The sequence below is a fragment of the Chrysochloris asiatica genome, unplaced genomic scaffold (assembly GCF_000296735.1).
Source record: "Chrysochloris asiatica unplaced genomic scaffold, ChrAsi1.0 scaffold00164, whole genome shotgun sequence".
NCBI classification, from domain to species: domain Eukaryota; kingdom Metazoa; phylum Chordata; class Mammalia; order Afrosoricida; family Chrysochloridae; genus Chrysochloris; species Chrysochloris asiatica.
Window position 1 is genome coordinate 4,899,312 of NW_006408682.1, and position 13,159 is coordinate 4,912,470.

The 13,159-nt window shown below is 39.7% G+C and overlaps 1 protein-coding gene and 1 pseudogene across 11 annotated transcripts in view; both read left to right on the top strand.

The window, feature by feature from the left end:
- PARD3 (par-3 family cell polarity regulator) overlaps positions 1–13,159 on the top strand; it is an 888,439-nt gene that overhangs the window by 254,696 nt on the left and 620,584 nt on the right. The window lies entirely within an intron of this gene.
- Positions 4,908–5,624, top strand: LOC102842162 (annotated as a pseudogene).

Below are 13,159 nucleotides of genomic sequence, written 5' to 3' on the forward strand. Positions count from 1 at the left end.
TTTTCTGCCAAGGGCCATTTGAATATATATATAACATCATTTGAGGACCATACACAATTATCAGCTTAAAACTTAGGCTGATATATTTGATCAAACATTTAATTAACTCACCCCTAATGTGGTGGCTGGAAATGAGGTTACCTTGGCAGGGCCAGACCAAATGACTTTGAGGGGTTTATATATCCAAGAGCTGAACAGAAAATTTCAATGATCAGCTCGAGAAGATAAAGCCAAATATTACAACAAAATGTGCAAAGATCTGGAATCAGGAAACCATAAAGGAAGCACATGCTCAGATTTTCTCAAGCTGGGAAAACTGAAGGAAAAAAACTCAAGCCTCGACTTTCATTATTGAAAGATTCTCTGGGCCAATTATTAAATGATGCAGAAAGCATCAAGAGAAGATAGAAAGAATATACAGAGTCACTGTACCAAAAGGAAATGGTTAATGTTCAACCATTTCAAGAGGTAGCATCTGATCAAGAGCCAATGATACTGGAGGAGGAATTCCAAGGTGCATTGAAGGAATTGGCAAAGAACAAGACACCAGAAATTGATGGAATCAAAATTGAAATCTTTCAAGAAAGTGAGGCGGCACAGGAGGCACTCACTCATCTCTGCCAAGAAATTTGGAATACAACTATCTGGCCGACTGATTAAAAGAGATCTGCATTTGTGCTCATTCCAAAGAGAGGTGACCCAACAGAATGCGGAAATCATTGGGCAATCTCTTTGATATCCCATGCGAGTAAACTTTTGCTAAAGATAATACGATAATGGCTACAATCATACATTGACAGAGAACTTCCAGAGGTTCAAGCAGGATTCAGAAGAGGTCGTAGAACGAGGGGTATCATTGCTGATGTCTGATGGATCTTGGCTGAAAGCAGAGAATATCAGAAAGATGTTTACCTGTGCTTTATTGACTATTCAAAGACTTTCGATTGTGTGGATCATGACAAGCTATGGACAACATTGAGAAATATGAGTATTCCAGATTGTGCTCATGAGCAATCTGTACCTGGACCAAGAAGCAGTTGTTCAAACAGAACATGGGAACACTGAATGTTTTAAAATTTAAAAAGGTGTGTGACAAGGTTGTATTCTTTCACCATACTTACTCAACCTGTATGCTGAGCAAATAATCCGAGAAGCTGGGTTCTTTGAAGAAAAATGTGGCATCAAGATTGGAGAAAGACTCATTAACAACCTGAGATATGCAGATGATACAACCTTGCTTGCTGAAAGTGAAGAGGACTTAAAACATTTACTGATGAGCATCAAAGAGCACAGCCTTTGGTATGGATTGCATCTCAATGTCAAGAAAACAAAAATCCTCGCCACTGGACCAATAAACAACATTCTTACCAATGGAGAAAAGTTTGAAGTTGTCAAGGACTTCATTCTTCTTGGATCAACTATCAGTACTCACGGAAGCAGCAGTCTAGAAATCAAATGATGTACTGCATTAGGCAAATTTGCTGCACAAGACTTTTTTAAAGTGTTGAAGAGCAAAGATGTCAGCTTGATCCAAACCATGGTATTTTCAATAACCTCATATGCACTGAAAGCTGGACAGTGAATAAGGAAGACTGTAGGAGAATTGATGCTTTTGAGTTATGGTGTTAGAGGAGAATATTGAATGCGCCATGGGCTGTCAAAAGAATCCATAGATCCATTTTGGAAGAAGTGCAGCCAGAGTTCTCTTTGGAGGTCAAGATGGCCAAATTTCTTCTCTCATACCTCAGACAGAATGTCAGGAGGGACCAGTCACTGGAGAAGGATATTATGTTTAGTAAGGTGGAGGCTCAGAGAAAAAGAGGAAGACCCCCAACGAGATGGATTGGCCAAGTGGCAGCATTGATGGACTCAAGCCTCACAACAGTAGTGAGGTTGTCCCAGGATTGGACAGTGTTTCGTTCTGCTGTGCATAAGGTCGCTATGAGTCGGTACTGACTCGATGGCATCTAACAGCAATAACATATGGCCCACAGGTCTTATGTTCCCCATCCTTGCCTTATCCAGCCAATAAAGTCTGATATTTTTTTTTTTATGAGTTTGAGTTTTATTCCATAATTTTCTCCTACAGATATAGTAATGTAGGATCTTCTAATATGGTTCCTTTAATAGCTGTTGGGAATGGTAGCTGAGCACTATCTAGTTCTTCTGGTCTCTGGGTTGTGAATCCAATGACTTATGATTTCCATGTGTCTTCAGTTTTCTGCACTCTTTTTTCCTCTGGACAGGGAGAGGCTAGTAGTTGCACCTTAGGTGGTCTTTCACTAGCTTTTAAGACTCCAGTCACTATTCACCGAAGCAGAAAGTCAAACAGTGTCTTTCCTTTCTTTGTTATGACTATTGACCTTGTGTTCCTAGATCATGGTCACATTTTCCAATACTGAGCCTTCTTTGTTTCCAATTTTTACAGTCTGATCACCGGTAATGGTCAGTATAGCTTGATGATGACATGTTATATCAAATTCATACTGCAGAATTTCATGAAGACCTTCACTTTCATTAGCTTTGACATTAGTTGTGCTGTCAAGTCTGTTCTGACTCATAGTGACACTCTATAGGGTTTCTGAGGAGCAACTGGTGGGTGGGTTGAACTGCTGACCTTATGGTTTGCAGTCCAGTGCTTATCCTAAAATGCCACACTAGGACTCCTTGGCATTAGTTGTTGTTGTTGTCTGCCGTGGAGTCGGTTCCAACTCATAGTGACCCTGTACAGGGTTTCCGAGGCTGTAAATCTTTACGGGAGCAGACCGCCTCACCTTTCTCCCACGGAACCGCTGGTACTTTCGAACTGCTGACCTTGCAGCTCACAGCCCGATTCGTAACCACTACGCTACCAGAGTTCCTGGCATTAATAGTTGGTATGTAAATATGACAAACAATATTATTAGTATTAACTGATCTTTCTTATAGGTATGTAGATGTTATCCTGTCACTGACAGCATTATACTTCAGGGAAGATCTTGAAATGTTCTTTTTGATGCTGAATGCAGTACCATTCCCTTTCAGTTTGTCATTCCTGGCATAGTGAGCCATGTTGTTGTTAAATGCTGTCAAATTGGTTCTAACTCATAGCCATCCTTTCCAAGAAGTGATTGCTTGGTTTGAACTGCCTACCTTGAGGTTACCATTCCAGTTTTATCCTACAGTGCCACACCAGGACACCATGTAACTGTCCAATTCAAAATGACTTACACCCATCCATTTCAGTTCACTAATGTTTAGACATCTGCCTTTGTGAGTTCCATTTCATTTTTGATAACTTTCAAATAGTAACAGTTGTTTACATCTGCTTCTTCTCATTGTGAGTCACACTCCATCAGCACATGATGGTCCCAAAAGCTTTACCTCATCCACATCCTTAAAATCGACTACAGTCTGGTGTGATGCTATATGATAAGCACCAGAATGCTAAACACAAGGTTGGCAACTCAAACCCTCCAGCCATTCCTGAGAAACCTTAGACAGGGTTGCTAAGAGTTGGAACCGACTTGAAGGCACTTATCAACAGCAACATTTTGAAGAGGCAGCTCTTCCCAGTCGTATTTTGAGTACTTTCTGATCTGAGGGGTCACCTTCCTGCACTGTATTGGATGGACATGGGTCTTCTACTCCTAAGGTTGTCACTGTTCATTTGAGTAGACTGACAGGTCCTTCTCCGTAGTTGGTTTTAGTCTGGTAGCTCCACGGAAACCCGTCCACCATGGATGATCCATTGTCTATTTCAAACACTAGACAAGTCACCACAGTATGACAAAATGACAGATGAGAGTCATGGTCAGAACGTTGGTCAAACAAGGCCAGGGGCAGAATGCAAAACAGACTACAAACTGCTCATATTTAAGTTGAATTACAGCTGAAGAAAATTAAAGGAAGCCCACAAGAGCACAATAAAATCTTGAGTATATACCAGCTGAATGTAGAGACCATCTAAAGAATAGATTTGATGCGCTGAATACTAGTTAGTGACCATTGAGCAGACACATTGTGGTGATGACATCAAGAATATCATACATGAAGAAAGCAAAGGCCATTACAAGAACATGAAAGAAAGAAAAGACCAAAATGGACTTCAGAAGAGTCTGAACGTAGTGTAGCTAAAGTGAATGAAAAAAATGAAGTAAAAAGGTTTGAATGGAGATTTCAAAGGGAAGCCTGAGAAGACAAAGTGAAGCCCACTTGCCCCTTGAACAACACAGGCTTGAACTTCGTGGTGGACTTATACAGGTTGTTGTTGTTGTTGTTGTTTTTTAATATGATGTGATGCTAATCATTCTGCATAACCAGTTTATCTCTTCCTTTAATTGTGTATCACACGCAAACATATGAAGAATATTGAATATACATACCATGGTCTGCCAGCAGAATGAACAAATCTGTCTTGGAAAAAGTACAGCCAGAATGTTACTTGAAAGCGAGGATGGTGAGACTTTATCCTTTGGACATAATATAAGGAGGAACCAGTCTCTAGAAATGATGTCACTTGTTGATAAATTAGGAGGGGGTCAGTGAAAAAGAGGAAGACTCTTAAGGAGATGGATTGGCACCGTGACTACCAGTGGGCTCACATAGGAATGATGTAAGTTTGATGTAGGACTGAATAGGGTCAACTCTCCCAATAATGACAGCAATAACACACCTGTGGTGACGGATTTAGCAATCCACTATTCCAAAGACTTTAAAAATCAACAGATACATTTTGGAGAGACAGGGGAGCCGGGGACTCGTCTTATCAAGGGGCACCGAAGCAAGGAGTGGTGGAGTTTGAGAAACCAGCAGCTTGAGGTTCAGCTGCAGCAGCCAAGGTTAGGGGCGGGGGGCGCCAAGCACATGGGATGTGTGGGGGGTCCTGGTCTTTGGTTTCTCGACTGGCTCCTGTTTCGACAGCAAACATGTTTCGGCCTGTCAGAAATAGGAAGGTCGTTGATTAGTCACAGTTTCAGGAATCTGATGAAGATTATGGAAGAGATTCAGGTCCTCCGGCTAAGAAAATGCGATCATCTCCTGGAGAAGCTAAAAATAAGAGGCGGTCTGGAAAGAATTCACAGGAAGACAGTGAGGACTTGGAAGAAAAAGATGTGAAGACCAAGAAGGATGACTCTCACTCAGCAGATGATAGTCAAGATGAAAAAGAAGATCGAAAAAATGTACGCCAGCAGCGATAGGCAGCTTCTAAAGCAGCTTCTAAGCAGAGAGAAATGCTTATGGAAGATGTGGGCAGTGAGGAAGAACAAGAAGAGGAGGATGAGGCACCATTCCAAGAAAATTCTGGCAGTGATGAAGACTTCCTAATGGAAGACGATGGTGACAGTGACTATGGCAGTTCAAAAAAGAAAAAAAGGTGGTCAAGAGATCCAAACCTGAGCGAAAAGAAAATGCCCAAACCCAGGCTAAAGGCAACAGTGACGCAAAGTCCAGTGAAAGGCAAAGGGAAAGTGGGTCATCCCTCAGCTTCAAAGACATCAAAGGAAAAGACTCCTTCCCCCAAAGAAGACGATGAGGAAGCAGAAAGCCCTCCAGAAAAGAAAACATCTGGCATCCCTCCACCAGAAAAATCTGGGGATGAAGGGTCTGAAGATGAAGCCCAGTCTGGGGCTGATAAAAAGTGATGATGGTTTGGGGAGAGATTTTATTAACAAAGAAAGAGGAGAACCTCCTTTAGATAGAACTTGGTTTGGCTATGGCTTGAAAGATGGGCTTTGAATGCTTGTTTCCATTTGTTGAAGATTACATTCTCTCTCTCTCTTTAAAGAAAACCATTGTATGTGTGAGTTACTTTTTGGATGTCCTTTTCTCTTTGCCACCCACTCCCCATCCCACCCCCAGTCTCCAATGAATGCCATGCCAAATGAATCAGCAGATTGAATGCTCCATCTCTTTATTTTAATGGAAGGCATGCCACAGTGGTAGAGCAATAAGATTGAAGATGAACACTATAAATATTTTCCTTTTTGCTAAATAATAAGTTGAACAGTAATCAGAAAGTGCAGAAAGGTTTTAATTAAAAGAGATTGCTTCTCTCCCTGCCTGTACTTTAAAAAACAACAACAAAACCAGTCGTCCTCTGAAATGAGCTTTTGTAACATATATACATAAGCTTTGATGTCTTTCTTTAAATCTTGAATTTAAACTTCCACTGATAAGAGGCAGATAGGAGATGAAGACCAATTCTGAGTTGTTTTGTAAAGTATTCATATTTTTATCTTGGGGGAGGGTGTGGAGAACAGGATTGCCAGGCCTTTATTCATCACTTGTTATTTCTGAGATGAGAGCCAGTGAGCCTTTATCCTTCTGCAGTCTTTACGAAGCTTACTTTTTTTTTTTTTTTTTTTTACAAAAGGCAGAGGCCGTCAAAACTGAAATCACTCTTGATTTCAGATCTCATTCTCTAATGGTTTGTTCATGTTTTTAAAATATATGTGTATCTGTTCTGTTTCTTGGATAAACTTTTCCAAGTATATATTTTCCTTCCCACTCCTACCCCTGGGGCGGGGGCGGGGGAAGATAAAAAAAACACCCTAGAATTTAAATGGCAAGATCAATCTATATATATCACAGTGAATTTTTTCTCAAACTGACAATGTTGTCTAGCTTTTAAGCAAATAAAGTACCAATTAATGTGAAACTCAAAAAAAAAAAAAATCGACAGATAAATAACAGTAACAACTACCACAAAAGAACAAAACGCAAAGAAAACAATAAAAGTGGAGGCAAGTGTGTCTCTGATCCTATTACTTAGAGTAGTAGACATCTTGACTTTTATTTTTGAGAAAATGCTTTGTAGGTTTTATATTCCAGAACAACTTTATTTTTTATTTTCAGCTTTTTATTGTTTTACTGGCAAGATGTTTAAAGTTGATTTCATGTTTATGGTAATAAAAACTGCAACATCTCTTATCTTTTTCATAGTGATATTAAATATTTCCATGGGAACTTTGGGAAATCTTTTATTAGCTAGTAGAGTTAAGTATGAGTGTTAGTTGCCGTTGAGTTGGTTTCTCCTCATAGCTACTCTATGTACAACACATGAAATATTGTCCAGTTTGCTCCATCTTCCTCCAGGGATAGGTATTAGTGTCTGTAACAGAAAATACCCCAAAATCAAAACTATTGCCTTAAACACACTAGAAGCTTATTTCTTTCTTCCGTAAGAGAAGTCTAGCATTCGACAGTCCTGGCCTGGTGTATCTGATGGTCTCAGTGCCAGTGAACCAGACACTTTTTCATGCTGGTGGTGTCATCCTTAGCACATCACTTCATGGTCTAAGGGGAGTGTCTGACCTTCAGTCATGACGGTCAAAGCATCAGCAATGAAGGAAGAAGGGTGCATGGCTTCCCTTTTAGGAAGATTTTGGGAAGTTCCAAGTAGTACTCCTGCTCTCGTGACACAATTCAGCTACAAGATGAGCATGTGATTGGCGTTGTCTGTTGTTGTTCAGTGCCATCAAGGCAGTTCCATTGAGTGGCTGGTGAACTTGAACTGCTAACCTTGCGGTTCAAACCAATCTTGCAGTCCAATGCATTAATCCACTGTGCCATACCAGGACTCCGAGCATGTGATTGTTGTTGTTGTTAGGTGCCATCGAGTTGGTACTGACTTATAGTGATCCCATGAACAACAGAATGAAACACTGCCTGGTCCTGGGCCAACCTCACAGTTATTGCCATGCTTGAGTCCATTAATGCTGCCATTTTGCCTATCCGTCTCGCTGAGGGTATAACTCTTTTTCTCTGACCACCCACCTTGTTGTTGTTGTTATTATGCACTGTGGAGTCGGTTCTGACTCTTAGCTACCCTGCATAGGGTTTCCGAGGCTGTAAATCTTTATGGGAGCAGAAAGCCTCATCTTTCTCCCACGGAACAGTTGGTAGTTTCGAACTGCTGACTGTGAGATTAGCAGCCCGATTCGTAACAACTGTGCTACCAGTGTTCCTTAGACCATCCACCTTAGTCAGCTAAAAATAAATAATTTCTTACTACTGAAGAAGGAAAAAGAAATGAATATCAGTGTAGATGTCTCTGAGATGTGTCACACATAGTGTATAATGCTGCAGATCAGCAGAGAGGATACCGTTTGTACTCAGTTGATTTGCTTTTGAACTGTACTAGTCAGTTTATGGAGTCCTGGTGTGGCCCTGTGGGTTAATGCGCTGCACTGGAAAGTGGATTTGAGCTACAAGGTCAGTGGTTCAAGCTCACCAGCTGCTTCTTGGAAACCCTATGCAGGGTTGCTATGGGTTGGAACTGACTCGACGGCACTTAACAGTGACAACAGTCAGCTTAATGGACTTCTGGTGTGGCGCTGGACTGTGAACTGCAAGCTGAGCAGTTCAAACCCACCAGCTGCTCCTCAGAAACCATATACAGGATCACTATGAGTCAGACAACTTGACAGCACTTAGTGGTTATGAATTGGGCTGCAAACCTCAAGGTCAGCAGTTCGAAACTACCAGCTGTTCCATGGTAGAAAGATGAGGCTTTCTGCTCCCGTAAAAATTTACAGCCTTGGAAACTCTGTACCGGGTCGCTATGAGTTGGAACCGACTCCACCGCACATAACAACAACAACAACAACAGTCAATTTATAGGAGTCCTAATGTGGTGCTGTGGGATAAAGTACTGGACTAAAAAGTCAGTTTGAACCACAAGGTTGGCAGTTCATAGTCACTAACCGCTTCTTGGAAACCCTATATAGGGTTGCTATGAGTCAGAACTCAGTGGGTCTAATAACAACAGTCAGCTTATAATGGTTAATGAAGATCTTATGATTGACTGTTCTTCATTTATTTGTATATATGCATTGAAAAGGTATTTATTCATTTCAGCAAGAGGATACAAGAATATTTTAGAGAGCAAATTTGTTCTCAAGTTGTTTTGTAACCAATAACTCTAATACTAGATTCTGTCCTACTTCTAATTTCCACATGAATTCCAAAGTCTTCAGGAAAATATGTAAACATCTGGATGCTAGAATTGTGCCATTTGGTTTTTTATGTAATTTTCTTCCTTTATTCTTTAATGGAACTAAAAATTGCAGTCAGAACAATGGGCAAAATACCAAATCATCATTTCTATAAGGGTCTAAGATTTGGCTTCAGAGAACAGGAGAAAATTCTAGGAGCATTCTTAAGAAAGTTATTATTTTTCTTCAAATGTTATTTGAAACAGGAAAGGACAATAAGTTTTATAGCCCAACATTTAAGACAACTGAATTGGCAATAAATTCACATAAATGAAACTTCAAACAAACCTTTATAGTTCTACCCAGGCATATCTTGGTTCTTGGTGCAAAGTTTTAAGTAGTGGATATAAGTTTTCCGTTTGTTTATTTTCCTTTAGATGTAGAGACAATGTGAAAACAGCTTGCCATGCTGCAAAGAATGCTTTCTAGTTAGCCATTGAATCAACTCATGCATGGTTTGGTTGTCAAACATGTTAAATAGTAGTTTTTCGGCACTGTAGGGATTACCCGCAATACTATTACTGTGTGATTCTATTTCTCATGTATAACCAGTGAAATTCCTTCATTCCAGCATTGCTTTGTACAGTGCTACTTGTTAGCCTGCATGACTAATTCTTTACTTCTATCGCTTTTCCTCCAGTTCAACACTATACCAGGAGAGACACACAAGTCTGGCTTCTCTAACACTTGGGCCTTAGTTCTAGATTTCCTGTTAAAATCTGATGTATCAAATCAGGCAAGTTGATTTGTGTCCTGAGGCCTACTATCTCCACAGTTAAAACAAGGGGTTGATTTAAAATACTATTTTCTCCCACACCCAAAATTCTGTAATTCTTTGCATTGCTTTTGCTTTTCTTTTTTAAACCAAAAACCAAATTTACTTCCATTAAATTGATTCCTACCCATAGGATTTCCAAGACTGGAAATCTTGACAGTAGCAGGCAGCCTTACCTTTCTCCTGAAGAGCAGCTGGTGGGTTTGATCTGCCAAACTTGCATTTGCCCTAACCCAAGCACCGCTGCTGTTGTTGGTAATTGTCATTGAATCAGTTTCTGTGCCACTTGTTGCTGTTTTGAAGTGCCATTGAGTCAGCTCCGACCCATAGCGACCCTGTATTGGGTTTCCAGGGAGCAGCTGGTGAGCTTGAACTAACAAATTTGCAGTTCAAAAGGCTTTGCAGTCTGGCACATGAACCCATCTCGCCACACCAAGACTTCTGGTGCTCCCTAAAATACAATTATAGACCATATTTTCTAAGTATTAATTTGTAGTTAGCTGAGTTGCTTTTTAACTTAAACAATGTAATAATTTTTAGCTTTTGAAAAGAAATTGCAATCAAGAAATGTTTAAGATATTGAATACTTATTTAAGCATATAAGCTAATTTTTAACATGACACCTGTATTTTTAGGTGAGTGGAAGCAGAAACCAAATAGTCCTCCTTTTTCTGGCCTTGTTCTATGTTTTCTGTTAGAAATCAAGTGATAGATGTAAAAAAGGCTTCATCTTATGATTCAGCAGATGAAGAGTACCAGCATGCTGGATAACATTATATTTTGTTGGTATTCAAATGTTGTTGTTGTTGAGTGCCTTCAAGTAATTTCTCATTCATGACAAACCTATATAAGATTTCTTAGAATGGCTGGAGTGTTTAAACTGCCAACCTGGTGGTAAGCAGTCCAGTGCTTATCCTGTAGCACCCACATTCAAATGTTGTTGCTGTTAAGTGGGTCAGTTTTGACTCATAGGGACCTTGTATAAGGTTTCTGAGGACCGGCTAGTGAGTTTGAACCACCGACCTTGCGGTTCAAACCAACCTTGAAGTCCAAGTACTCCCACATAGTACCTATATGTTTCATTTTATTGGCAGCTAACATTGCTTTCAAATTATGAAACCCATCCTCAACACACTGTTTAAAAGTGATTCTACTACTGTAATCTCTGCTTCTTTATTGTTTGAATTATGGTGTAAATATTTTAATGAGCCTAAATTTGACATGCGAGTTACGATGAACTGCTCTTATGAGCATCCGGTTTTTTTTTTTTTTTTTTGCTTTTTTTAAAATTTTGGGTGGGGCTACATCTAATCATTGGTAGGACTCCTGGTGTGGTGCTGTAGGAGCATCACTGGACTGCTAGCCTCAAGGTTGGCTGCTTCTGGGAAAACCTGTACACGGTCGCTTTGAGTCATAACCACCCTGACTGTATTTAACAACAAATTTGATCATAATTTCAAGGTTTAAAATTTAAATGTGGGAGGTTGCATATTTTTATAATAGTTTTTAGAGATTACATCCAGGATTCAGTTTTTAAAAAGTACAGGGAATAAATATAACTGTGAAAAAGAAATTAAAGTGCATTTACAATTTGATCAAGATGGGTTTAATTGGATAATTTTAAATTATTTTCTTTAGTGCCCAGTAAGTGTTTGGCAACGCAGAAGGCTCTCTATGTATAATTTCTTACTTAATCATTATATTTATTTATAATATATTAAAAAAATATATATTATTTATAAAAGCACCCAAGTAGAACACTGGCTTTCAGGATAAGTGGTGCAGATGATTGGAAGCCGAAGGTGCAGGTGGGTTTTTGTGACGGTCACACCTGAGCTATCATCCTCATGCCGTGCTGCTGTTGAGAGGTGCCAGGGTGGTTTGAAAAGGATATTGCTAAAGTGGTTTTCTTAGGGCGATGGCGGTTCAGTGGCAGATTTCTCACCTTTCATGCTAGAGATCCAGGTTTGATTCCTGGCCCATCTACCACTTGGGTAGCCACCGCCTATCTGTTAACAGAGGCTTGCTTGTTCCTTTGCTGCTGAGCAGGTTCATTGGAGCTTTCAGACTAAGGTAGACAGGGAGAAAGATCCGGGTGATCCACTTAAGTGTATCTGCCAATGATATCCATGTAGACCACAACAGTCCAGTCTTGTTATGCTAGGGATTGCCATGAGTCAGGGGCTTCCTTGATGGCAGCTGACAACAACTAAGTTGTTATTTCCTTGCTTTTATCTCTAAATAAACTGATCTCTTGAAATGGTATATGCTTAGCAACTCTCCCCTGCCTCAGCTTCTCCCTATCAATAGCATAAATTTCAGCTACCACCTCCACATCAGAAAAATGAGAAATTTAAAATTCTGTCCACATTAAAGTCTAGGTTGCCGAAGATGTATAGAATGAAGAGCATCGCTAATAAAAGTACTCTTAGAAACAGATGTCATTTGTGCAACCTCAGGGACTGAGCCTATTTAAGATGTTAGGAATGTTGAGTGTGAGGTGACAAGGATACAGGCTCTGTCGACAGGTTTGGATCCTAGCGCCCAGGTTCTCCATATGCTTAATGGTGACAGAGGAAACCACCCCAGACGTGTCAGTTTTAAAGGAGATAATGCATGTAAACACACAGCATAGTGCAGGACACATAGTATGCATTGCTGTTTTCAAAGGTATAATTTGTTAATTTTATTACTCACTGGCATGAGAATACCTTCTTTCTTAATATATGGAAAGTAGCAAGTTTTATCAATTATCAAAACAAGAAATAAAAATGTCCTAGTTACTATAGGGTTAGGCAATGTTACAACTTCTTTTTAAAAAAATTTTTTTCCTAAATAAAAAAAAAAATATTTACGTGCACTCAAGAAGTGATTTGGTTGAAAACTTCAAAAAGAGAATCATTAAAGTGAGGTGTTTTAGAAATAATTTGAATCCTTATTCCTATCCCTGAATATGTAGTACGAAGCATATCATGTGTATATATTTCTAGAAAAATTGATCCATTTGAGTTATGGTGTTAGAGAGGAATATTAAAAGTACTAAGGACTGCTAGAAGGACAAACAAATCTGTGCTGGAAGAAGTGCAGCCAGAATGTTCCTTAGAAGTCAGGATGGCAAAATTTCATCTCTCATAATTCTAATATGCCAATCAGGAGGGACCAGTCCCTGTAGAGCAGGGATGGGTAACTTTTTTCCTGCCAAAATTTATAACATCATCCACAGACCATATAAAATTATCAACTTAAAATTTGCCTGTTATATTTTGGTCAAATATTTAATTAACTCACCCCTAATGTAGTGTAGTGGTTACGAATTGGGCTGTGAACCTTAAGGTCAGCGGTTCGAAACTACCAGCCGCTCCGTGGGAGAAAGATGAGGCTTTCTACTCCCGTAAAGATTTACACC